Raw genomic sequence first — 25,277 nt, 5'->3', positions numbered from 1 at the left:
CCAAGAGCATCAGGAAAAGCTTCCTATGGGAGATGTCAGACACTATGGCCATGCTGTGAGAGAAACTGGAGGTTCTATGAGTCAGAGAGAGAAAGGAGATCATTGTAGGCATGGAGGCACGTCAAAGTCAAGGTGACCTGTTATAATGAAGAATGGCTTTAGAGCTCTGGCTTCAAATCTCACCATTGGAAGCTTCAAACAAATTTTGCTTACTTAATGATTCTAGGGGTTGTCATCTGTGGGATTGGAGGCAGTTCCCACATAAAGTCAATTACAGATATTTGACTTATTGACATATAGATTTCAATGGGATAAAAGCTTCGTTGGAGGACCAGGTTCAGAACTGGAGGTGATGAAAAAAGTTAGAGGAGCTATTTCCATCAAAGAGAAGCCAGATGTACTAATACATCACATAATATCTGTATTAATATAGGCACTGGAGCATTTAGCCCAACAAGAAAAAAAAAGTCATGAAATGGTGATTTTTTTTAATACAAAAGAAAAAAAAGGATAGATAACTCTGTTACTTGTATATAAAGTGTTGGATAGCTAAGTAATACAGATTTAAATTTAAAATGACAGATGCATTGGCTTGGAACATCATGGGCACTGAAAGTAACCTATATTCTTCTCAGCAGCTCATAGTTAACTATTAAATGGCAATGGTAGTGGGTCAAAAATGTAGTTACAAGTGTCAGTAAATATTGGAGAGTAGATTATTATTTTTCCCAAAGGAAATACCATCCCTGGAGAACTAAAGGGGAAATTCTGTTGATAGAAGTCAAGTGTGCACAAGTCTGAAACCCCAATTCAATTCAACAAGCATTCATCAAATAATTAATTTGCACAAAATATTATGATAGGAGGAGAGGAATAAGAACAAGAAGGAAGGGGAGGAGAAAAAAAAGAGGAGGAGGAGAAAGAGGAAAAGGAAGAAAAGGAGAAAGAGGAGGAGGAGGAGGAGTTCACTTTCTTGTAGGGCAAATAGCATGTACACAAGGAAAGCTTTAATGGGAGTATTAGAAAGATCACAAACAGATTTAAAGCTGGTAGTCTGGTGCCTTAATTTTACAGATTAATAATGAGAGGCTACGTGACTGACAGATGTGGACTGTGAACCCAGGTCCAATGACTAATAGAAACAATCTCTCCACTGTAGCATATAAGATTTTAAGAAGATTTGAAGAATGACAAAATATTTTCAACTGTAAAATAATGGATGGTTTCTAGGAAAAGGTGACATTGACTTTGAGCCTTGAAGGAACTTTGTTTATAGATCTTTAATAATACTTCCAAACTATTATAATTTGTGATAATTCAATATTATCAATATTAGAATGTCACTATATATTTGCCCTTCAATCCTTAACGAGCTTATAGTATACCATACCTAAAGTCACGAACACCTGAGTTCAAAATAGCCCTCAAGCTCTTACTGACTTTATGACCCTACACAAGATCACTTAACCATGATCTGCCTCAGTTTCCTCATTTACCAAACTGAAATAATAACTCCTATCACCAAGGGCTATTGGGAATATAAATGAAATGAAATGACATAATATTTGTAAAGGGTTTTGCAGACCATAAAATACTCGATGTGCTAGATATTATTTTTCAGTAAAGGAATGGAATAATCTGATTTGCTTGTAGGAAATATAATAGCCTTAGAAAGAATGAAGATTAAAGTTAATTGCCCCAAAGTATCCTAGAATTTAGAATTGTGAAGACAAAACATCTCAATGATTAAATGATTTCTTTTGTCCTTTTGTCTGGATTTTCTATTGAAATAAATCATTCTTTAAGAATAAGAAATAAATAATAAATAAATCATTCTTTTTCTTCTACAACATGATAAATGTGGAAATATGTGTAGAAGAATTATACATGTTTAAAACATACTGGATTATTTGCTATCTAGGAGAGGAGAAGGAAGAAGAGAGGGAGAAAAGTTTGGAACACAATGTTTTTGCAAGGGTGAATGTTGAAAACTATTTTTCCATGTATTTTGAAAATAAAAAGCTTTTGTTTAAAAAAATAAATCATCCCCCCCACAAAGCTCTGAGTATAGAGACTAATAAAGTTACATATTTGGTAAATAAATTGGAAATATGTTAAGGATAATAAAAATAAGACTGTTTTATGATTAATTGAAATACCTACATGGTGGAAAAATATTAATGGTAATAATAATAGCAATATTATAGAGATAGTACTTTAAAATGGTTTAAAATAACAATTGAAAATATGAGGAGATAGTAGTATTAATATACAATCATGTAGAAACAATATATAATGGAAATGTGCCTTAATAAAAGACTATATGAAGAAGAACAAAGAATACTATCTCAAGAATCAAAGGACTTAAGTTCAAATTCTGTCCCTGATACCACCTAAGTGACCCTGAACTAGCCACTTAATTTCTGTGGTCCTCAGTTCCCTCATCTGTTAAATAAGGGGGCTTGACTAGGTGATCTGTTAAATAAGGGGGCTTGACTAGGTGATAACATTGAGTCCTGATGGATTCGTAATATCCAAATTACATGGGATGAAAAGCTGTCAAATTATAGAGACCTAGCAGAAGAGATCAAAACAATGAGAGAACAAAATTATGGAAAGAGAGAGAGAGAGAGAGAGAGAGAGAGAGAGAGAGAGAGAGAGAGAGAGAGAGAGAGAGAGAGAGAGAGAGAGAGAGATCCGATTATCTTCTCTGCTACTAAAATTATCCCAAACCATCCCAGATAAATAAAGCAAGATTGAAAGTATGATGCTTTATGATTTGCAAAGTACTTTACAAAAACTTATCTAATTTATTCTTCACAGCAATCTGTGAAGTACTATTTGCATTTTACTATTGAGGAAACTGAAGCAATTGGGGCAGATTATTTTGTTTTGGAAAGGATATTTGGATTTGAGGATTTTTGGTGAGTTACCTAATGTTTAATACATAGCCAAATATGTAACGAGTACATATTCGAGGCCAGATTTGCTAGACTTCAAATTCAACTCTCTCTCCACTGTGTCCATACTTTTATCCAATTGCAGAAATAATTATTTAATTTATCTGCAAAATAATCCACTGTGCTATATATGGAACTCATGTATTATGTATTACATATAATAATACATATATAATATTATATAGATATATATATATATATATAAATTAATAATGAGACAAAAACTTGTCTCCAAACTCTTTTCTTCTCAATTCTACTTTATAAAAGATGTGAAGAATAAGGACAACTACTGTTCCCATTCACATTTATAGATAGCTTTCAGGTTTGCAATGAACTTGAAATACACATCATTTAATTTTAAAAGAAAAATGTAGGTTTTTAGCATCTCCACTTTACAGATGAAAAAACTGAGACCTAGAAATTTGAAGTCAAGTTGACTATGGCCAAACAAGTAAATGATGAAGATGATTTAAACCTGAATCCAAGCCCAGGTTTCCTCCTATTATCCCCTGTAATGGAGGGAAAGAAGGAGAAAGGAATCCCAGAGAAACACATTATAAAGTACTACAATAATACATTACAAGATGGTGGAAAACACTTTATCATAGGAGAAGGAAAAGTAAGAAAGGACATTTGCTTCAAAAAACCCAGAGGGCTTTAGACTACATTCCTTCTGAGGGCTTTTCCTACTCTCAAAGATTATGACCCTAGGAAATTTCAGCTATTCAAGCTTAAAAGTGCAGTAACTCTTTGTTGAGAGAGAGAGAGAGAGAGAGAGAGAGAGAGAGAGAGAGAGAGAGAGAGAGAGAGAGAGAGAGAGAGAGAGAGAGAGAGAGAGAGAGCAGAGAGAGAGACAGAGAGAGAGAGAGACAGAGAGACAGAGAGAGACAGAGAGAGAGAGACAGAGAGACAGAGAGAGAGAGAGACAGAGAGAGAGAAGGAGAGAGGGAGAGAGGGAGAGAGAGAGAGACAGAAAGACAGAGAGACAGAGAGAGAGAGACAGAGAGAGAGAGAGAGAGAGAGAGAGAGAGAGAGAGAGAGAGAGACAGACAGAGAGAGAGACAGAGACAGAGAGAGACAGAGAGACAGAGAGAGAGAGACTTGGAACAAACCACAAAACTTTGAAAAAGAGTTTCCACAACATTGAGAAAACAGAGACACTTTGAAACTGATATTCCCAAATGAATTTATGCTGCCTCCTTCTGGATCCCTAAATTGTGAACCTCAGGAAGTGGTTTTAGCATCAGCCCATGTGTACTTCCCCCCCCCCCCCCATCTTGTGATGTATCATAGTGGAGCCTGATTTTACAGCTGTAGCTGTAACTTCCCTTTACTTTGCTCCAAAATGAATTTCATGCTTAACTTGTTTTTCTTAATTAAACTTCCTTTCCCAGCCCCTAATATGGGTATTATTAAAACTCATTAGTCCCATTCACGCTGGCCTGTCACTTTTGGGCTCCACATTCATACATTGAAGGGCTCCATAGCTATATATAGGGCGAAGATTAAATAATAAATATGAGGACTTGAACAGTTTATGAGTGTCAGGATGAGAAAGGGGCTGCAAGGCCCATAAGGTTTCTCACAAAGAAAGGCATTGGGGCTAAAGCAAAGATGCTGACACATCTCTGATCCATAAAGGCTGCAGTAATAGCAGCAATAAAGGTACAGGGCCATTGACTGAGAATTTCCCTCACATGCAATGGAAACAGGCAGTGGAGAGCTCCTATTTACTGTTGGATAAAAAAGGAGCTACATAAGAATTCCTCAAAAGTTTGATGTAGAATCATTTCAAATGCCCCAAGTGATTTGTTATTTTTTTTTTCATTGTACACAGGAATGTATCCTCCTCCTTTCCATGAAATTCATTCTAAGGAAGACTAAATCCCATGAAATGTCTAGGTGCATTACCATAAAGGCTTTGATAGACCCTGTTGGCAACATCAACAGACTTCACCAATGACAGAAAAATAGGGAACCATTTATCCAATTTCCTTACAGATATTTGAAAATGTCATTAGGATATCTGAATGTGGGACATTCTGGAATATTATATTTCATGTGAGAAGAATTGAAAAAGTTATCTTATAAGATTAACTTCCTAACTTCTAATGTCTGACCTAAAAATCTCTAATCCTTAAATTTTAGAGATATTAATAAGTAATTATAACACAAGTTTAAAATTATGGAGAGATCAGAATTTTAGCAAGACTTAAAATTGACAAGATTTGAACTCAGATCCTACTTCAGACATCATTATCTGTGTGGCCCTGGATAATTCCTTTTAGTTTTCTAATCCTTGTTTTCCTCAATTATGAATGTGATGAATAATAGAAACTATGTCCCATCCCCCAGAATTCTTGTGAAAAGTAAATGATTTAATTCATGGAAAGGATTTTATAAGCCTCAAGGTAAAATTATTATTATCATTATTATTGTTTTGTTAGATCATTTCAGTCATGTCTGACTCTTTGTGATGCCTTTTAGGGATTTTTTTTTGGCAAAGATACTATAGTATTTTTTCATTTCTTTCTCCACCTCATTTTACAGTTGAGGAAACTGAGGCAAACAGAATTTACTGACTTACCCAGGGTCACACAGTTAGAGTCTGAGGCTGAATTTGATATCACAATGAAGAATCTTCCTGATTTTAGGCTAAGTGCTCTACCTACTGTCCCACCTAGCTATACTATTTTTATAATTAAGAAGATTCAAAATTCCAACACAGCTTCACATAAGACACTGGATTTAGTATCAGGAGCATTTAGCAAAGTTCCAAGACTTTTTCAGTGTGTGATTGGGTTAAATCTCTTACCCTATGTGCCTCAATTTTCTTATATGCAAATTAAGGATTGAACTTAATGACTTCTAAGATATCCTCCATTTTAAGCCAATGATCTTATGAATTTTTGAAAATTAAGAAATAATAAAATACTTTTATACCAAGTAAAATATAATAAGCATTGGAAATTTTGAATTCCTGATATGTCTAGTGTTTATTTTGGAGAGTTTTGGAAAAACATAAGAAATGAAAAGTCATTTTTATTTAGCACCCTATTAAGACTATAAAGTGGGGATGGTGAGGTTGCACTAGCTTAAGATTCAAGAGAAATTGAGTTCAAACTCAGTCTCAAGTACTCATTACTTACTAGTTTTGTGATTCTGGACAAATCATTTAATTACAACTTTCACACATACACAAACACAAACACATCTACAGATAGATACACATATACATATATGTATATAAATAGATATACACACATATATACACATCTCTGTTTGTCACTATGTGTGTGTATGTGTGTGTGCTATTTCACTTAAAGTAAAACCAGAGGGATAGCGGGATGGAAGGATAGGCAGTGATTCCTATTATATATGAGACACTATGGAAGTCATCTAAAGTCTCAGTACCTCAGTCAACTGTTTCAGTCTATATATGAAGCAAAGTGAAATGGTTCTCAGGTCACAGAACCTGGGTTCCTATTCCTTATTATTTTTCTCATGTTATCTTGGGTAGACGACTCTCTTTGGACCTCCCCATCCAAAACTCTAAACGAAGAGATTGGAGGAGTTGGCTTCTCTGGTCCATTGTACCTCTAGATCCATGAACCTATAAATCTGTGAACAGTTTAATATGTTCTTTTTCATTAAATATTTTAAAAGTATAATTTAAAATTTTAACTTTTTTTTAAATTTTGGGTTTAAAATTTTCTCCTTCCCTCCCACCTCTACTCTACCTCTTGAGAAGACAAGCAATATGATCTTGATCATACATGGAAAGTCTTGTGAAACATATTTCCATATTATCCATGATGCAAAAGAACACACATATATACACACAAACACACAATTACACACATACATAGGAAAGGGGAAAAGTCTGCTTTGCTCTCAAAGTTCACTAGTTCTTGCTCTGGAAGCAGATAGCAATTTTTATCATGGATTGTTTGGAGTTACTATAAACATTTTCAATCTGTATTAATGGATGTAATTTCCATACTGGGAGTTCCCCAAATGAATAACATCACAGGCAGACACAGTTTTGCAACAGAAGAGAGCATCACTTACAAAGTTAGTAGTCAGGAAAAGAGAGAGCGGTCAGGACCCATTGAAGGGAAAAAGGCAAAATACTGGCTGAGCCTTGACAAGTTTCATAAGAATCTCTGTAGTAGTAATAACCTGCTCAGGAGCCAATGTCATTTCTTTTCACTAACATCATAAAATGTGTCTTTAATTTCAGTGCTCAGTGAGCCTTTTCCTTGCCATTGCTTTTTTTTTTTAATTCACAACCTATAGAATACCTCAGAAATAAACACAGAACATTGACTACAATATTGTCTCTCTCAGTATGTGTGTGTGCACGTGTGCATGGAAAGTACCACCCAAACACAATTACATTATATCCTTGTCCTAAACATTAAAATAAAACAAACTTTTTTCAGGAGTCCAATCAAATCTTTGAGTAACTTTGACACTGTCTGCTCAGTTGCTTCGGGACACCGATCTAACTGGTTTATTACTATCACTTTTAATCCTTCTGATAAATTGTTTTCTTTTCAAATCCTGATTTTTTTTTTCAAAAGCTAGTAGGAAATTTTAACTATCAATTTTTTAAACTTTAATATTTAATTTTTAACTATCAAAAAACTGCCCCTATCATGAACAAAGATTAATTTTAATATGTGGATTCTAGTATGGAAACATTGTTTCAAAATTGGGAAAAAATTAATATACCAAGTAGCCATTTCCATGATGCTACAGATCAGCCCTAAATCTCGTTCTTTGTATTCTATTCCCTTTTATATGCTGGAAAACGCAAGTAAAAAGTTAATAGCATTCCCCCTTTGACAACAATCAGTATTACTTAACCACTGCAAATGCATCTTTCAGCTGGTCCTCTGATTTCAACAATCCTATGGCACATGCTGGCATATGAATCAGTGATTATGAAATATGCAAATTCATTTAAAAATTAGCCCTTTCCCCACATTGAAATCCTCCAGTTACTTTCACATCCATTTACAAGCCTCCTCCACCTCCTCCTCCTCCCTTCCTGTCTTGAAATCACCATCTTTAAAAGACTGCCTCACCTCCAACAAAATAGTCCCAAGCATGTCCACTTGGACCAGGGTGCTGAATATTAACAGCCGTATTCTCTGCCAGCCTGAACGGTGGAAATTCTGAATGCCCTGCCATCTAACCTCTTTATTCATGTGTCTCAGAGAGCCTCGTCACTGGCCTTCTCTGTACTCTGTGCTAGCTGCCTTCCGAGTCTCAGTTAAACTGCTGGAAGGAGATGTTAAGTGTTACTGGTTAGTGCAGTTAGTAGGCTTGGGTATGCTAGGGCACATCATTGCCTCTCTGCTAGTTACACTCTGCATGTAATCCACGTGACAGCCAGCTCGGTGGAATAAAGACAATGCATGTCCTCTCAGATACCTATTTAGGGAGAAAAATGTTCCTTAAGATTCTTTCTTCCTATTGCTATCATTTTATCGAGTCTCTAAAACCTTAAAAAGCAAGAAAATTGTAACTTGTTCCACCTGAATAGCTCTTGTCAGTCTGCTTTGCTTTTTTATTTTTTTTTCCTTTAAAAAATAAAAGGGGGGGAGAGAAAGGGGGAAAAAACAGAAAGAAAAAAAGAAAGAAAAAGAAAAATCACTTAGTGAAATCTGCTTTTTTTCAGAACTGGAAGAGCCTTTACAAAATCTCCAAGGAAAGTTTGGGGAACCCAACCATAGCGCTCCTCCGATCTATGCTCAAATTGTACAAAACATTTGCCATGTCCTGAGGAAGCCATCCCACATGAAAGATTTCCAAATGACGTGGATAAGTGGGCTTTCACTGCACATACATGAGACTGTAGCTCCCTTGAGTGCTCAGACCATGTAGGCATCTATGTATATCTGGTAGGCAGGAAGTCCTGAATAATATTTGCTATTAGGAAAAAGTGCTAAACACTCCAAGTCTTGTCTTTCACGTTTGCAATATACCCCTAACTCCATTTCTTCTTTGTGCTTTTTCCTATCTGAGAGATCAACATGAAATTAGCCCTTTTCAAGGAAAAGCCAACGAAATGATGATGCTACAAGGGGTCAGAGGGGAAAAGGAGGGATTGTTGTTATTAGCTTATCCACTATAACAAGAATGCCCCCACATGGAGCTCAATATTTCCATTAAACAAATCAACTCTATCAACGTGATGGCTTGGAAGGCATAGGGGATCCTAAAATGGTTGGGGAAGCTCTGGATGCTTTTCCTAATTCCAATGTAACTTGGAGCTGTAACTCTAAATCATCTGGCTGCCTCGTTTTAATTATACCTGCTGGAAGCTCATCATCCTTCCCCGAGGGAAGGAGGGATATTAGGGGGGAAACTGCAAGGAAAGAGGGGAATGAAGAAATGGGATTTTTAAGGTCCTGGATTCAACTGCCTGGGAAAATGCATCTCGCCATCAGGAAAGAAAGCCCAGCAAGTGGCAAGGCAATGGACGGATGCTCCCGAAATGCAGCCGCCTGCCTGCCGGCTGCACTCTGGCTAGCTAGAGTCGGCTGGGCTTGGAGAGAGACGGAGCTAGAGGAAGAGGGTGAGAGGGAGAGAGAAGGGAGAGCAGAGAGGGAGCGAGACAAGAGAGGAAGTGGAGAAAGAAGGAAAGAGGAGAGGGAGTGCAGGGACAGGAGGGAGAGAGGGAGGGAGGAAGAGTGAAGGGGAAAGGGGTGGGGGGTGGGTGAAGCTGCAGAATCTAGCGATTTAACTCAAGGAAAGTTACCTAGGACTGTGATATTGACAGTCCTGCCGGGGAAGAGGGGTACAGAAAACAAAAGCTGAGTGCCCAGTTGACCGCTTCTCAGATCTCCAGTGACCCTGAAACCCTGCGTGTGTGTGTGTGTGATTGTGTCTGGATTTGTGTGTGTGTGTGTGTGTGTGTGTGTGTGTGTGTGTGTGTGTGTGTGCAAGCAGTCCATTCTCCCCACAGCCCCAACAGAACCCCCCAGCTCACCCCCAGCAGCAGCAGCAGCAATGGGAGCAGCAGGGATATCTGTTCTGTTTCTCTTCCCCCTCTTTTTTTCCTTCTCTCTCTCTCCTTTTTTTTCCTTCCCCTGTGGCGTGCATGGAGCTTCTCCCGAGCACCGCCGCCACCGTCTCCTCCCGGGAAGTTCCCCCGCGGAGGCAGGCGGGCAGCCCAGACTGCAGGAGCGAGCTCCCCCCAGAACCAAAGTTGGGAGCCCCCCTCCCCTAGGGTAAGGGGGAGCTGTCCAGAGGCCGCGCCCCCGACACCCCGGCCCGCTCGGTCAGGGCAGAGGCGCCGAGACTCCACCGACTTCCCCCTCCCTCGCACACCCCCTTACTTCTGGCCACCCCCGCAGCAGGTTTGGGGCTCGAGCCCCTTCTGTCCCCCGATTTCCAAGAAGGAACGCCCGGCGGTGGCACCTGCAGCGAGATGCACCTGCAGACCCGGCAGCTGGCCAGCCCGCCCCCTCCCCAATTAAGAGCGCCCCCCCCCTACTCCCGCCCCAGCCCACCCCGACAGCAGCCCCCAGCCCGGGCCCCCAGCCGCTGCCGGCGAGAAGCAAAGTCTTTACCAGTTCAGTAGGCGTTTGCAGTGGCGGCCCCGCGGCGCTCCTGGCTCCGGCGTTCCAGGCGTTATTGGGGCTGGAGCAGCTGCAACCCGGGGCTCCTCGCTCCTTCTCTCCCCCCCCCTCCCCGACTGTCTCTCTCTCTCTCTCTCTCTCTTTCTCTCTCTTTCAGTCTCTGAGTGTGGATCTCTCCCTCCCTCAATCTCTCTCTCCCTCTCCCCGCCCCCCTAAGTCACCCCAGACACTTCCCCAACCTAGCGATCGTGCTGTCCCCCCTCCAGTTGCACCAGCGATCCCCAGGGCTGCGACCCCCCAGGCTGCTTCACGGGAAGCCGACTCTCCGGCGAGCCCCAGACGCGGTCCAGCCCCGCGCTACTTCTTGGCCGCTGCAATCAGATAATCCTGCTAATCCAATAGATTTATCTCGATGGGAAATTGACCTCCAAAACGAAGCCCCCCCTCCCCCGGACTGAGGCTGGCCACTGGAGGGATCCCCGAGCTCGGCGGCGGGGGAACCGAGGGGCTCAAGCTCTCTTTGGAAGGGTGGCAAGGCTAAAAAAAATCTTTTTGGATTCTGGGTGCACCGCTCGCAAAAAAAATGCCGAGGACCCTGCTTTTCCCCTAATATAGGTTTCAACTCCAAATTGGTGCTGGATGAAAAATGGTACAAAGGTACCCCTAGTGGCGACGAGCAAAACTGCAGCCATTCCACTTTTTTCCCCTGTTTTTTTTTTTTTTTCTTTCCCCTTTTCCCCTGAAGATATTCCTCTGTTACCATAGTTAACCATCAAGCAAGCTGCCCCGAGATTAATATGAACAGCATAGGTACTACTATAGAACTTGTCTAAAAAGGTGGATTTTTTTTTCTTTTTCTTCCCCCCCCCCTTTTCTTATATCTGTTGTGATTCTGTTATTTCCCAGCAACCTCCCTCCTCTCCCTTCCTCCAGAATCCTTCCTCTAGTGGTGTTTCCAAGATGCCAGTTTAGGATAAAGCAGGGATTTCAAAGCAAATATCTTTGTTTCTAGAAAAAGAACTCAGACCCCGCAAATCCAAATGAGGGGTCACAACCTTTCTGATCCAAGCTGTGTTCAGAAACAGGATTCATAAACTGCTTTTTTCTCTTTGCTAGAATGCCTGAATTTTAACAGATTTATTTTCATTTCCAAATCCTGACAGTAATTGGGCACCACAAGCAAAATGGTGGCTCCCAGGAGCCTAGAACCAGAGGGCAGAGTCTAAAGGTGATTATGAACCTGGCAAGATTTTCATCTGGCAATCCTGAAATTCAGGAGTCCCTGGATTCCATTCAGACTCTTTCAGAGAATTCTATAGCCAAGTGCGACGAATGGGGGTGGGGGGAGAGCCTATGGAGAAGGTCACGTGACTGATGAAGTTGGCCACATTCAGGCCAATGGTGGCTGCAAGAACCCTAAGGTTTCTTTGGATAGTGATAATCATGGACATTTTCTGGTTATATAATTTAATTCATAGCACAATAGAAGAAAATAACTGACATTTACAAAGTGCTTTACCATTTACAAAGCTCTTTCCACGAGTTGTGAGATCTTATGTTCACAGCGATGCCATGAGAGGTCAAGCAGTTCAAATTATTTATGTAATTGTTACTATTATTATTATTACCATTCCCATTTTACAGATTAAAAAAAAAATGAAGCATAAAAGTTATCACTTGTCCCTGAGGACATGAGTAAAAAGAGAGTCCGTGCTCAAACTTAGTTCTTCTAGACAGTACAATAATTCTATATCCCTTTCCACTGTCTGGTAGAGGGGAAGCAGTTTGATGTAAGAGAGAAGCCATTAAACTGGGGAGGGAAGGGGATTTTCAGAAGCCAAAATTCTTGTGCTAATAAGACCATCAACTATTTCATCAAGAATGCACTGAAGATAGTTGTGCCTCCTATAAAATGGGGAGATTGAGTTTACACCTTCCAGATATCTTCCTATTAAGAATCATTTAACCTCCCTGAACCTGTTTCCTAAAGTGTTAAAAAAAAAAAAAAAAAAGAACTTATCTCAACTTATAGTAGGCTGTGATCATCAAATAAGCTATTACACCTTGCCAACCTTTGGTGTAATATGTTATATAGGACAGTTTTATGTTTATTATTGATATTTTTAAAATTTTTGATCCTGAGCTATTATTTATATAATAACAGCACTAGAGCTGGGTCCTCAGAACTCATCCATTCCTTCCTTTCTATAAAACAAACAAACAAACAAACAAACAAAAAACTGAGTTAACAGCAGGTTATCTCATTTACAAGATTATGCAGATACCAAGAGTGAGAAGTGAAATTTGAATGTGCTTTCTCTGACTCTTGACATTTTTTTTTTTTTTTTACTACACAATGATATTTTTGGTGCAGGGGACTCCCAATAAGGAAATTCCCTCCATCAATGAATATCATCAACCTCAATACACATTTAATCTTCAGGAATGGCTTGCCTAGAGTCACAAGCCTGTATGTGTCCATATAATTTGTTTCCTTTATAATCCTATGTTTTTTTTTTTTATTATTATTTTAAGAAGGGATCCATAGGCTTAATCAGACTGTCAAAGGGATCCATGACACAGGAAAAATTAAGAATATTTGTCATAAGTGATTAGAATTCTAAATTAATTTTGTGTGAGTGTGTGTGTTTCTGTCTGTCTATGTATTCCTTATACTTTATATTCAGTAACCATTTTTAAAGTATTTACTATATACCAGGAACTGGGCTAGACACTAGAGATACATACACTAAAATTAAATATAGTTCCTGCCCACAGGAGCTTACCTTATACTAGATCATATCCCAGCTCTGGCTATGAAGTGGTTTTCATTTGTTTCAATGATGGATCTCCATTCTTTACAATTTATAAATGGAAACCATAATCCAAAATGGGGGAAGGGAAAGATTGAATAGATTTAAAGAGGGAACCAAAAATAAAACCACTTTGTAGGAAACATATGAAAAGTGAAACAATTAGTGAAAGAAACTCAAAAGCAAATAAGTGCAGATGTGTAATCCAGAGGCAAGATAGGATTGTGGAAAGAGAAATAGATTTAAAGTCCAAAGACGTAGGTCCAGTTGTCAACCTTCTTGCTTACTCCCTAACTGTGTGACCCCCATGGCCCACAGCATCCTCATTTGTAAAATGAGAGAATTGTGCTCTAGAGCCCTTTAAACTCTAGATCTCTGCTTCCCTGAGGCCAGGACAAGATGATTTCTAATGTCACTTCTAGCCTTGCATCTTAAGACTTATTCAAAGGCCTGATGATCTACAACCTAAGGGAGTTATAGAATCAAGGGATATTATTGCAGTGAGTAGTCATTACATTTTAGAATTCACAAAAGATAGGAGAAGTAATAAAACACTGGAATCATACAAATCATAGAATTTGAGAGCTGGGACATCAGAAATCTATTTTCCCAGCCTCTTCTTTATACCAATGAGAAGAATTAAAGAGGAAGGATACTGAAGATAACCAGAATAATGGTTCTAAGAACCAGTCTGTGGGATATCTAGCCTGGACAAGAAAAGATGCCTGGAGAGTACATGGAGTTGCTATCTGTCTTCAAAATGTCAATGGGTTTCTATTTAGAACAGTGATTTGGCTTGTTCACATTTGGCTAAGTGAACCAGAAATAGGTAAAACTTGGTAACAGACAGATTGAAGCTCAAAAAAAGAGAGTTTTCTAAAAATTAAGTTAAGCAAATGTGGAATGGGATATTTCATGAGTCAATGAATTCACCATTCCCACAGATCTTTAAGCAGACTTAGGATAACCATTGGGAGATACTATGGGGTAGGAGGAGAGGAGGATATCTGATCATGTATAGTTTCACTGGATGGCCTTTGGAGGTTCTTTCAACTCTTGAGAGACATAATCACAGTTACGTAAGTAGTCTAGTAGAGCTGAGATTAGAATCTGGGTCTTCACCTATCATAACCTTTAGTGATCCCTCAAATCAAAAGTCAATAGATGAAAAAATAAAGGTCAATGTTGGTAAAATAAAGGGAAAAAATGAACATTACAGATGCTAGAATGAGTTAACAAAAATGTATTTGTAAACATCTTTAAGTGCACACTACTGAAAAATGATGAATATATGTTTCTTATAAGAACTCAAAAATGCTTCAGTTTATTTCAGTGATATACAAGGTACAGAAGAAAATTAAGTAGAAAATCTTGATAAATCCTTTGTAAAATTTACATCTATATTTCAAATGGCCTTTTAAAAACAAAGGAAAATTATCTACAAGTAAGCATCTATCTATTCAAAGGGTTGCCTAGTTCAGGAGAGAAAAATTTCCAAAGAAATAATAGATATAATAATGATAATCATAGTATTTATATCTTTGAATTGATCTCTGACCTTATCTATGAAGATGTTTCCTCCAATAATGGAATTTTCAAGTCTTGTGGATTGCCTCATTCCATATTGGGACTTTTCTGAATGTACCAATAGATCCCTCTGGCTATGTATCTGACCATCTTACCATTTAACCTACCTATCTTCTCTTCCTATCATGCATTTCCGAGATAAGAAATTTTCTTCTAGCTATCTTTTGAAGTTCCTTGCTGTTTATATATTACACCCTGCTCATACCCACTGTCCTCCACTCCTTTGCTTTTTATGTGACACTCATTTTCAGTACTGGAAGGAATTATTGAGTTCTATATATCATAGCAACACAGCATTGGTAAAAAAAAAAAAATGTGGTTTCGTTTAGTTTAGTTTTATTTTAAAGACAGGCCTTTGTGATTGAGAGAAACTTGGGGTCATTAAAGTTGTTTTAAAATTTCCTGGAGCTAATTCAGTCCATTTTCCATTAAATCTTGTCCCCAACTCATGAAACATTTGTATTGTCTACTACAGACATAAATACTAATGAGCAAGCTCTTTGGGTTGTCCATCCAATTGCATGTCAAAATATGGGCAATAAATATCCTTCATCCATTTGTTCTTTCCTGGAGGGATACTAAGAACAATCTAAATCACAATAATAACTGTCATTTGCATGTGGCTTTAATGTCTGATAACATTTTGGATATACTAAATCATTTGATCCTTATAAAAGCAACATGAAGTAGGTGCTAAAGTTATTATTTTTTTTCTTTTAGAGATGAAGAAACTAAGGCTCAGGCAGGTTATATGATTTGCTCAAGGTCACAGAGCTACTAAGGATTTGAGACGAGATTAAGGATTCAAACAGAGGTCTTTATGAATTGCAGCTCAGTGTTCATCCCATTGTGAATATAGAACAATATGGAAATCTAACTCTTATGGTTTCATATCTTTTTACGTTTCTCCTATATCACATTGATGGAAAGAAAAAAAAAAAAGAAATCAAAAATGAATTAACTGCCACTAATTATTTAAAAGTTTATCAATAAGAGGGTACATTCTGTTTTTTAAACATTTCTACATATCATTTTTGATGTTTTCCTCCATATTATCCTTTTACTAATTAATATTATAAATCAATCAAATGACTTAAAGAGTTCTAATTTGGAAACATTTTAAGATCTGGTGTAGAAACTGGAATAAGATATCATCTTTGGAGAAGATGTAAATAGAAATAATGGAGATTTTTACATTATGAGAGAAAATATTCTTTATAAACTTTGAAATCTCCCTTTGGATAACATAATTTTAAGTTCCAAACACTTGAACCAAAATGAATAAACAAAATTATCTACATACTTAGTATATGTATTATATGACATTATCTAGACTGGTTAGGTTTATGAAAGGAACAAAAATAGTGAATAGATGTTTGTGAATACTGAAAATATGTGTGCAAATAGAAAATGTCAGGCAGATAGGAAGGAAATGGAAGAGATAAGGTCGGGGAGAGAGAGAGAGAGAGAGAGAGAGAGAGAGAGAGAGAGAGAGAGAGAGAGAGAGAGAGAGAGAGAGAGAGAGAGAGATAGCCATGTTACAAAGTCCTAAGTATTGCAAAGGCAGCTGTTTATGAAGATATTTTTCCTACGAGGATGAATTCACTCACAATCCTGCTTAATTAGGGAAGACGACTTGAAGCACTTGCCTGGCACTGAATATTGCAGGTATGTCTTGGGAGAGCACACCTGCTTTGATGCTAAATTTACCAGATGAGTCTTGATATTTCCAACTCAAACATTCTCAAGAACTGGTAATGGAAACCAAGTAAGTAGTAATAGGAGTCTGGGTATCTGGGGAATGAGCCCATCTCATCCAGAAATGGCTGTTCTGAGATGCTGAAAGAACATTACACAGTATATGAAGGAGGAAATAATTCAAAGTAAAAAATAAAATTCATTTTGTCTCACTTAATGATTTTCCAATATCCATCCCAACATATTAACAACAAATAAATAAGCCCTTTTAAGCACCTACTATGTGTTTAATGCCTAAATCCTAATGACACAAAGATAAAAAATGACATTCCTGCTGTCGAGTTTATATTCTATGGATAAACAAGTATTTGTTCAACACCTGGTATGGGGCATTTGTCATAACAAGTGCTAAGAATTCACAAATAAAAAACGAAGAGTTCTTGCCCTCAAAGAGCTTTTGTTCTAACAGGAAACAATAGCAGCAGGACTGTCCAAAGGCTGCACTGGTAGTTGGAAATGGAAAAAAGACCTGAAAAAAGGCCTCCAGTTCATTGGATGATTCTCAGTAGAGAATTTACAGGAAAATGTGGAGAGAAATGGCATAGTTAAATGGAGATATGAATTGAGCTGTCTACAATCGGGGCTTGTATAGCAAGTAACCATTGTTTCATTAATCAAACCATAGTAACAATTTAGAACTCTTATTTCTTTCTAGAATACATCCCTTTTTATCAAGTCTACTTATATTTAATTGACATAATTATGTTCTACTTTTGAAATTCCTAACTTTAAAATCTCTTATGCTTTGATAAACTAGTATTTAAAGCCTACATTCTCATTTCACAGAATTTCATTAGCTAGATTTGTTCCAGCCCAGATTTTGTACAGATATTACACGGTGGAGATTTCTGGGGATCAATCTTTCATCTTAAAAATGGATTCTTCTAAATTATTTTCATTGAGTCTTTTGGCTGTCTTTACCACTCTTTATCCTACCATAGTTGATTACAATTCATTCTCACATATCCTGGAATGAGCTAAACTTGATAATATTTATTACTGGTTAAATAATCTTTGGAAATATATAGAAAATTCACACTCATGCCTTTGGAACTTCATTTCATTTTTGCTGGGGTCTGTGCTTATTTTCTCTATAATGACTATTCATTTATTCAAGCTATGTTTTCATTATTATCAATCAATTTCAGAAGCATTTCCTAAGAACCTACTATATGCACTTTGAAGGCATCTATATTCTGGAAATGTAAAGAAAAAAAATCAAAAATATCTATCTTCATATCAATATGAGAAAATGTGACAATAAATCTTAAAAGCATTCAATGTAAGGATATTCAATCTAGAAATAAGATGATAGATATGTATATTGATATATATGTGTGTATAATATATATGTATGTATATATTTATATGGATGTATAGATATATAGATAAGTCTTTATTAAAATTAAAGATTATTCTGTTTATTTACATGCTTCTATTTTAAACTACCCATTGTTCAAGGGTTGGGAGATAGAGATTTTGAAATTGAAGCATCTATAAGTAAGATAATTTAATACCCTAAGTTTTAATTTCCTTTTTTTTTTCTCTTGTAAAATGAGAACAATAATTTACAACAATATCATGGAAAGATAGAAAAAAAGGATTTTTCAACCTTTAAACCCCAACATAATGTAAGCTATTTTTATCTGGGAATTTTTTATAATAAAATGATATAGTTAAAATAAACATTTGGGTGTTATTTGATGAGCATATTTCAGTTGTTTTGAAAGGTTTGTTTCCACAGTTTTCTGAAGATCAAAGTTATCTTTTTATAAAAGAATGAGATATGATTCTTCTTCTATATACAAACATAAACATACATTTGAAACACAAACATACATTTGGGGAGGAAGAGGCATTTGATTACTCAAACACGATTATGAAATGCACTGTGCCTGGTACCAAAGGGCATGTATATATGAATGAGGTATGATACATGTGTGTTCAATGTGTTCATAATCTGTGCACTAGACAGGATTATCCACACTCAATTAAGGAATTTAATTTTTAAAAATCAAACTGAAATTGTAGACAGCTTTTTAAAAAATGGATTTATGTTCCTATATATAAACAAGGGAATCTGTGGTTTTCTGTGAACTCCCAATACCTTAAACAAAATAAAGACTATTGTAAGACTAAATAGGCAGAAGTCCAAAGTCATCTACTTTCCTCCATCCTGAGATATTTCACATTAATATCATTGCCACCTAGTTCATACCGATGTAAATTCAAAGTTAAAAGTTAACTTTTTTCTCTACAATTTTGATCACTTTTTTTTTTCTGGAGGAAGAAAGAGAATTATGAGTATTTTGTGGCAAACTGAGGGAGTCCTCCTTAAAGTCTCCTTAATCCTGATTCCTTCCAGTTTGGAAGGGGATATGCCAATAAGGGCAAGAAAGGAGTTACTTAATTCAAGGAGCTAAAGGCAAGATTTACTATGAATGAATATTTAAGAGGATTTTCTGCCATGGTTATTAAAAAACAGGGTGACAGAGGAAAATTTATCTGCATTTATTCATTCAACAAATGTTTTTTTAATGCTTATTGTATACATTAGGCAATACATTTTTAAAAAAAAATAACAGGCTTTCATTTAAGCAGGCTTTCAAATTTGCAAAGTACGTTATATACATTAGCCCTGGATGGTAGGTTTTACTATTATCCCCCACTTCATAGATGAGGAAATTGAGGCACAGAGTGATGAGTTGACTTTTTTCAACCACCAGTAGGCAACAGCTGGAGGCAGGATTCAAATCCAGGTCTATCCCAACTCCAGTGTTCTAACCCATATGAAACATGTCACAATCTGAGTGAAAATCACTACAGTTTCTCCCATCTGTTCATGATTTGACCAGTGAGACAGATGAAGGCAGAGAAAAAAATCTTAATTCTGGTTTTGGTAGACTGTTCAATTGTCTCTAATGCATACCTCATTTGGGGTACTTTGCTTACTCAGATGTGTATTGTTGGTCTTGTGTTGTTAGTGACATTATTATTTTAAAGAAATTGAAGATTTGTAGCATGGAATAAGTCAACTGGCACCATTTTCTCATCAGCATGAATTCACATCATTTCTCTATATCACATTTGGGTAATTCTAGTGTTATTTAAAACTTTTTCATTATTATTGTGTCTGTTATAAGTCACTATATGTGACTTATCTAAATAAATATATACTATAAATAGTGATATTTATATATCAGTGATATCACTAATATCTTTTCTTATTATTATGTCTGCTATAAGTCACTATAAGTGACTTATCTAAATATATATATATTATACAAATCATGATATATAAATAGTGATATTAGTGATATCATATATATATATATCACTAATATCACTGATATATAAATATCACTATTTATTTAGATAAGTCACTTATAGTGACTTATAGCAGTCATAATAATAATGGAAAAGTTTTAAATAACACTAGAATTACCCAAATGTGATATAGAGAAATGATGTGAGCACAGGCTGATGAGAAAATGGTGCCAGTTGACTTATTCTACAAAATAGACATATATAAATCACTATAAGTGATTTGTGATCAGTGATCTTTGACGTTACCATTGGAATTGGTTTGGGGCACTACAAATTGTGTCCATAAATTAAAATTTAATGATAAATATTGCATATGTTCTAGCTACTTTACCCAATTGCTTTTCTAGTCTTTCTTCCTCTCCTTGAGCCTTCCTATTCCCTGAGACACAATAGTATTGAAATTAGGCTAATTAATAAGCCTACAACGACTTCTAAGTGTTCAAGTGAAAGAAAGAATCAATAGATGTGGCAAACTTCATTGTTGTCCTATTTTAAGAAATTGCTACAGTCACTCAACCTTCAAGAACCACCTCTCTGATCAATCAGCATCCAGAGACAATGAAGCAAAACCCTCCACCAAGAAAAAGATTACCACTCACTGAAGACTCAGGTGGCGTTTAGTATTTTTTAGCAATAAAGTATTTTTAAATTAAGATAAGCACATTTTGGTCATATTATTATTGTTCACTTACTAGACAATTGTGGAGTATGAACATAAGTATTTTTCTACACTGAAAAATCTTCCAAATCTCCATGTGATTCACTTTATTGTCATATCCAATTTATTGTTATATTTGCTTTATTGTACTCATTTGCAATTGAACCCACAACCTGAATGTACCAGAATTGTAGCTCCTTTTACTGGTATTCAGACGAGTTATATGGTCCTGCCATAGATGTTTGAATCATGAATCATGGCCTGGGAGGCAATTGTTTTGGTTTGCTTTGGGAGGGGTGGATTGGTTCTTCGTGTCTCTATTTTTTAACCACCTCGCTTTCCCAAAAATATTACTGTATTTAATACTTTTAAAAGAAAAACAGAGGAAAAAATGGCACCCCCAAAGTATGCTAACTGAAGTGGTGCAGAATCTGAAAATAAAATGTTATAGGAAAAAATAGATGGAAACAATTAAATTTGTTGAGACAGGACAAGAAATTTGATTATTTCCTCAACTCCCCAGAGCAAAATGCAAAATCTCTGAGGGCAGAGGCACTGGTTGGGCTCATAATCAGCTCTTTAAAAAGTGTTTTTTGAATGGATGGGTTGAATGGTAGTTGTCCAAATATTTGAACAATTGAGAAGTAGAAGAGAGATTCAACTTATTCTATGCAGCTCTAGAGGGTAGAGCTATATAGCTAATAGGTACAAGTTATAAGGAGGCAAATTTGGTTCAATACTAGGAAAATTTTTCTAGTTAAATATAATAATAATAACAACAGCAACAACTTGCATTTACATAGCATTTTAAGATTTACAAATAACTTTATAAATAGCTCTTTTGATTTTCCCATCAATTCTGAGAAAAAGAAACTATTATTCTCTTTTTCAGTTAAGGAAACTGAGGCATACAGAGATTAAAATTTTTTTCAAGGTCATACAGTGTCTGAGGATGAATTTGAACAAGAGCTTCCTGACTTCAGGTCCAGCACCGTATTTATTGCACCACCTAGCTGTTATTAGACATAAATGTGTCTGACTGAATAAATGAAATGGGCTACATTGAAGTACTGAACACCTTCCCCTTAATGTTTCAGGGAAAATACCTACATTTGTTGGGAGGTCAGATCAAGCCTCTATAGCTCCTTTCAAATCTGAGTTTATAGTTCTATTAATTCTTCAATTAAACTATTCAACAAACATATTTCAAGGTAATTATGCATTGTCCCCCCAACCCCCGGCTTATTCCTCCAAATGATTCTTATCTAACATAGTTCTAGTTCCTTTGTGGTCTAGATCATTTTCCTTTGGAAATGGCCTCATGACTATCCTTCCTTTAAAGAAGGATAAAGAATATAATGTAGAGAGCTCAACAGAATCATTCAGCTATACTAACTATTCTTAGATTGTCTTGCATGTTTACATGTACTTTTTTCACTTAATAATATTTTATCTTTTCCAATTACATGTAAAGACAGTTTTCAACATTCATTTTTAATTATTATATATTTTTATATACAAAACCTATGCAGAGTAAATTTTCAACACTGACCCTTACAAAGCCTTCTGTTCCAAATTTTCCCCTTCTTCACGCCATCCCTTCCCCTAGATGGCATATAGTCCAATATATATTAAATATGTTAAAATATATTCAACATTTATTGCTGTAAGATTTTTAGTTTCAATTTTTTTTCTCTCCCTCTCTTCCCTCTCCCCTTTTCAAGATAGCAAATAATGTGATATGGGTTAGACATGTACAATAATTTAAAACTATTTCCATATTAGTCATGTTGTAAAAAAATATCAGAACAAAAAGGTAAACAATGAGAAAGAAAAAAACAAAAAAGTGAAAATAATATTACACCAACTTTTGAGTTATTCTTTATACCTAGTTCTTTATATCTCTCCTTTTCCAACTAAGTTCCTTGAGCAGAAATATAGTGTTTGTCTTTCTCTGTACTCTCAGCTCTTAGCACTAAAGCCTACTACATACAGTAAGTTCTTAGCAGATATTCTGACCAACTGATTATCATTTTGAGCTTCTGTTAATATTGTTTTAAGACACAATAGTTTGGGGAGTTCCTTATATAAGGACTTTAGCAGTTCATCAATAAGCTGTTGAGGAGACACATTCTCTGTTCAAAATAATGGTTAAAGACCCCTTTTTCCAATGGGAAGTTTGAATCTCAGCTCATCACTAATTCCTCAGATAGCCTCCCCCAGCCCTAGCCCCCATATATCAGGAATCTTACGACGCCCACTTCTGTTTTTTACCCCACTGTTACCTCCTGAAGATAAGAACCTTATTAAAAACTGACCAGAATGCTAGTTTTTCTGCTCCCCAAACTACTCAATTCCCCCTTTCTTTAACCCTTGAGCACCCCTTGTTATGGTTAGTATTTTCTTCAATAGAATTGCCTCACTTTATATTACTACCTTTCCATCAACTGCCCAGTTTTGTGCTCTCCTTGCAGTGCCCTTTGGAATCCCAAATCTCACCTTCAATTATATTAAGCCACCCCATCACACTGAAAGCAAATATTGTGTCTCTTTGGTTTTTTTCACCAGTACTCTAGACAAACAAATTCCTTCATCCTGTTCCCTTGCAATTGATTCCTCGAACCTAAAAAGGAAGGGTTTATATTTACCCTATTAAATTTTTATTTTAATAGACTTAGTTCATCATTATAATTTAAATACTTCATATTATTCCTATATGCCAAGGTATTAGATATTTCTCCCAGTTCTAAATTATCTACAAATATGATAACCATGCTAATTATGTCTTCATGCACATTATGGTGACTATTGTTAAACATAACAGCACAAAACACAGAGCCTGAGACATAAATTGGAGATTTCTTTCATTAATCACCACTTACTGGTCCTAGAAATTCACCTGGTAAAAAAATCAATCCGTATGTTTCAGCAATTACAAGATCACAAGATTTTACTCTTAGAACATGATGGAATCTTAGATATTATCTTGTAAAGTTTTCTTATTTTATAGAGATAGAAGGTGAAGAACCCAGATTTCCTAGGGATATCCTAGATTGTAAGTGGCAGAATCATGATCATTAATGAGCTTGGTGTACAGTTTATCTGATCTTATTGATCTCATTAAGGACAGTTGGATAATATCTTACTACATCCTCAATTGAGCAGGGCTTTAATTTCCTATTAATTATGTTTGCTTTATATTTTCCCATTGATAAATATGTTAGTAGAACAGAATCAAATATGGGCCCCATTGGCATACCAACGGATTTCTCCCTCTTCTTTTTTAATTCAATTCAATTCAGTTTAAAATCCAGCCAATCTTGGTCCATGCTGTTCATAAGCATTTTGTGAAAGGAGTTTCTAAGTATTTTGTTGAAATTAATATGTATGGTACGTTTGCTAATCCTCTGGTCTACCAAGAGAATAAACAAGATAAACTTATATAGCTTGTTGTTTTCAAATCTAGTGATCACCATTTCATTTATAAATATTCTCAAATCATGTGTAAAGTAACTTTGGCAGAGACTGGTATTAAGTCCATTGGCTTATACTTTTCATTATGCAATTTTTTTCTGCTTTAAACAATTATAGGACAAAATGTATCTTGGTCTAGTCTTCTACTATTTCCCTACCCCCTTTCTCTATGACTTCTCAGGTGTTACCAACCATAGTTCAAAAATCACAGCACCAAATTTGTTTCTAAATGTCTTCATCATTTTATAAAAAAAAAATTTCATTTTCAGACTATGAGATATGTCTGCATTCAAAAAATCATATTCTGAAGACAAACATAAGCCATTTTTCATTATTTAAAACCCTAATTTTGTCTACCATTAAGGAGTATTTAAAATTTTAGAGGAATTCATGTAGATATAATGGTTGGCTAAGTGAATTGGTGGGTAGAATGCTAGGCCTGGAGTAAGAAAGATTGACCTTCTTGAGTTCGTATCTGGTCTCAGACATTTACTAGTTATGTGGCCTTGGACAACTCACTTAACCCTGTTTGCCTCAGTTTCCTCAACTGTATAATAAGCTGGAGAAGAAAATGGCAAAGCACTCCAATATCTGCCAAGAAATCCCCAAATGGTGTCATGAAAAATAAGATTCCTGAAACAATTAAACATTAGCAATCTCTATATAACAGAGTTCAATATCATTACAAAATTTCCAACATATTTGCACATAGACTTTCTCATTGGAAGTTCATAACAACCCTGACTGCCATTATGTCCAAAACTTGATATTTTCTACCTATTCCAAGTATTAATTCAAGTCAATAAAATATTTCCTGGTGTCTTCTCTGCATCTATCAAAGCTTTCCCCCCTTTCCTTTTACCTATATTCTTGTTTTCTATTTGTCACTACTTGTCAAATGTCTGAAATTAGATTTGAACTCAGGTCCTCCTTACTCCAGCACCAGCATGCTATCCACTATTCCAACTACCTATCCGACCTGGATTCTTTCAGATGGAACCTTCCAATCTCTTTCATCCCTTTTCATCATCCTTTGGACAGACTCTCAATTCTCCAGGTAAGATCTAAGCCATAACCACAGAATAAAGTCAGGTTACTTTGAAAA

At 36.2% G+C, this 25,277-nt stretch overlaps 1 protein-coding gene across 9 annotated transcripts in view; it reads right to left on the bottom strand.

Annotated features, from left to right (window-relative positions):
* The window catches only part of NLGN1 (neuroligin 1), a 1,061,800-nt gene that overhangs the window by 820,237 nt on the left and 216,286 nt on the right, over positions 1-25,277 (bottom strand). For 4 of the 9 annotated variants that reach the window (XM_074298218.1, XM_074298208.1, XM_074298212.1 and 1 more), the window contains exon 1: positions 10,547-10,698. The exons of 1 other annotated variant lie outside the window; for it this stretch is intronic. The gene's annotated coding sequence lies outside the window, so the exon portion shown is untranslated. Of the gene's footprint in view, positions 1-8,053; positions 9,903-9,963; positions 10,070-10,546; positions 10,699-25,277 lie in introns of those variants that run through there. 4 more of the 9 variants (XM_074298216.1, XM_074298213.1, XM_074298211.1 and 1 more) reach the window with 4 other exon arrangements.

Source organism: Sminthopsis crassicaudata, chromosome 3, assembly GCF_048593235.1.
Source record: "Sminthopsis crassicaudata isolate SCR6 chromosome 3, ASM4859323v1, whole genome shotgun sequence".
Taxonomy (NCBI): Eukaryota; Metazoa; Chordata; class Mammalia; order Dasyuromorphia; family Dasyuridae; genus Sminthopsis; species Sminthopsis crassicaudata.
Note: the sequence above shows the minus strand (reverse complement) of the source record. Positions and strands in the feature narration are given on the sequence as shown.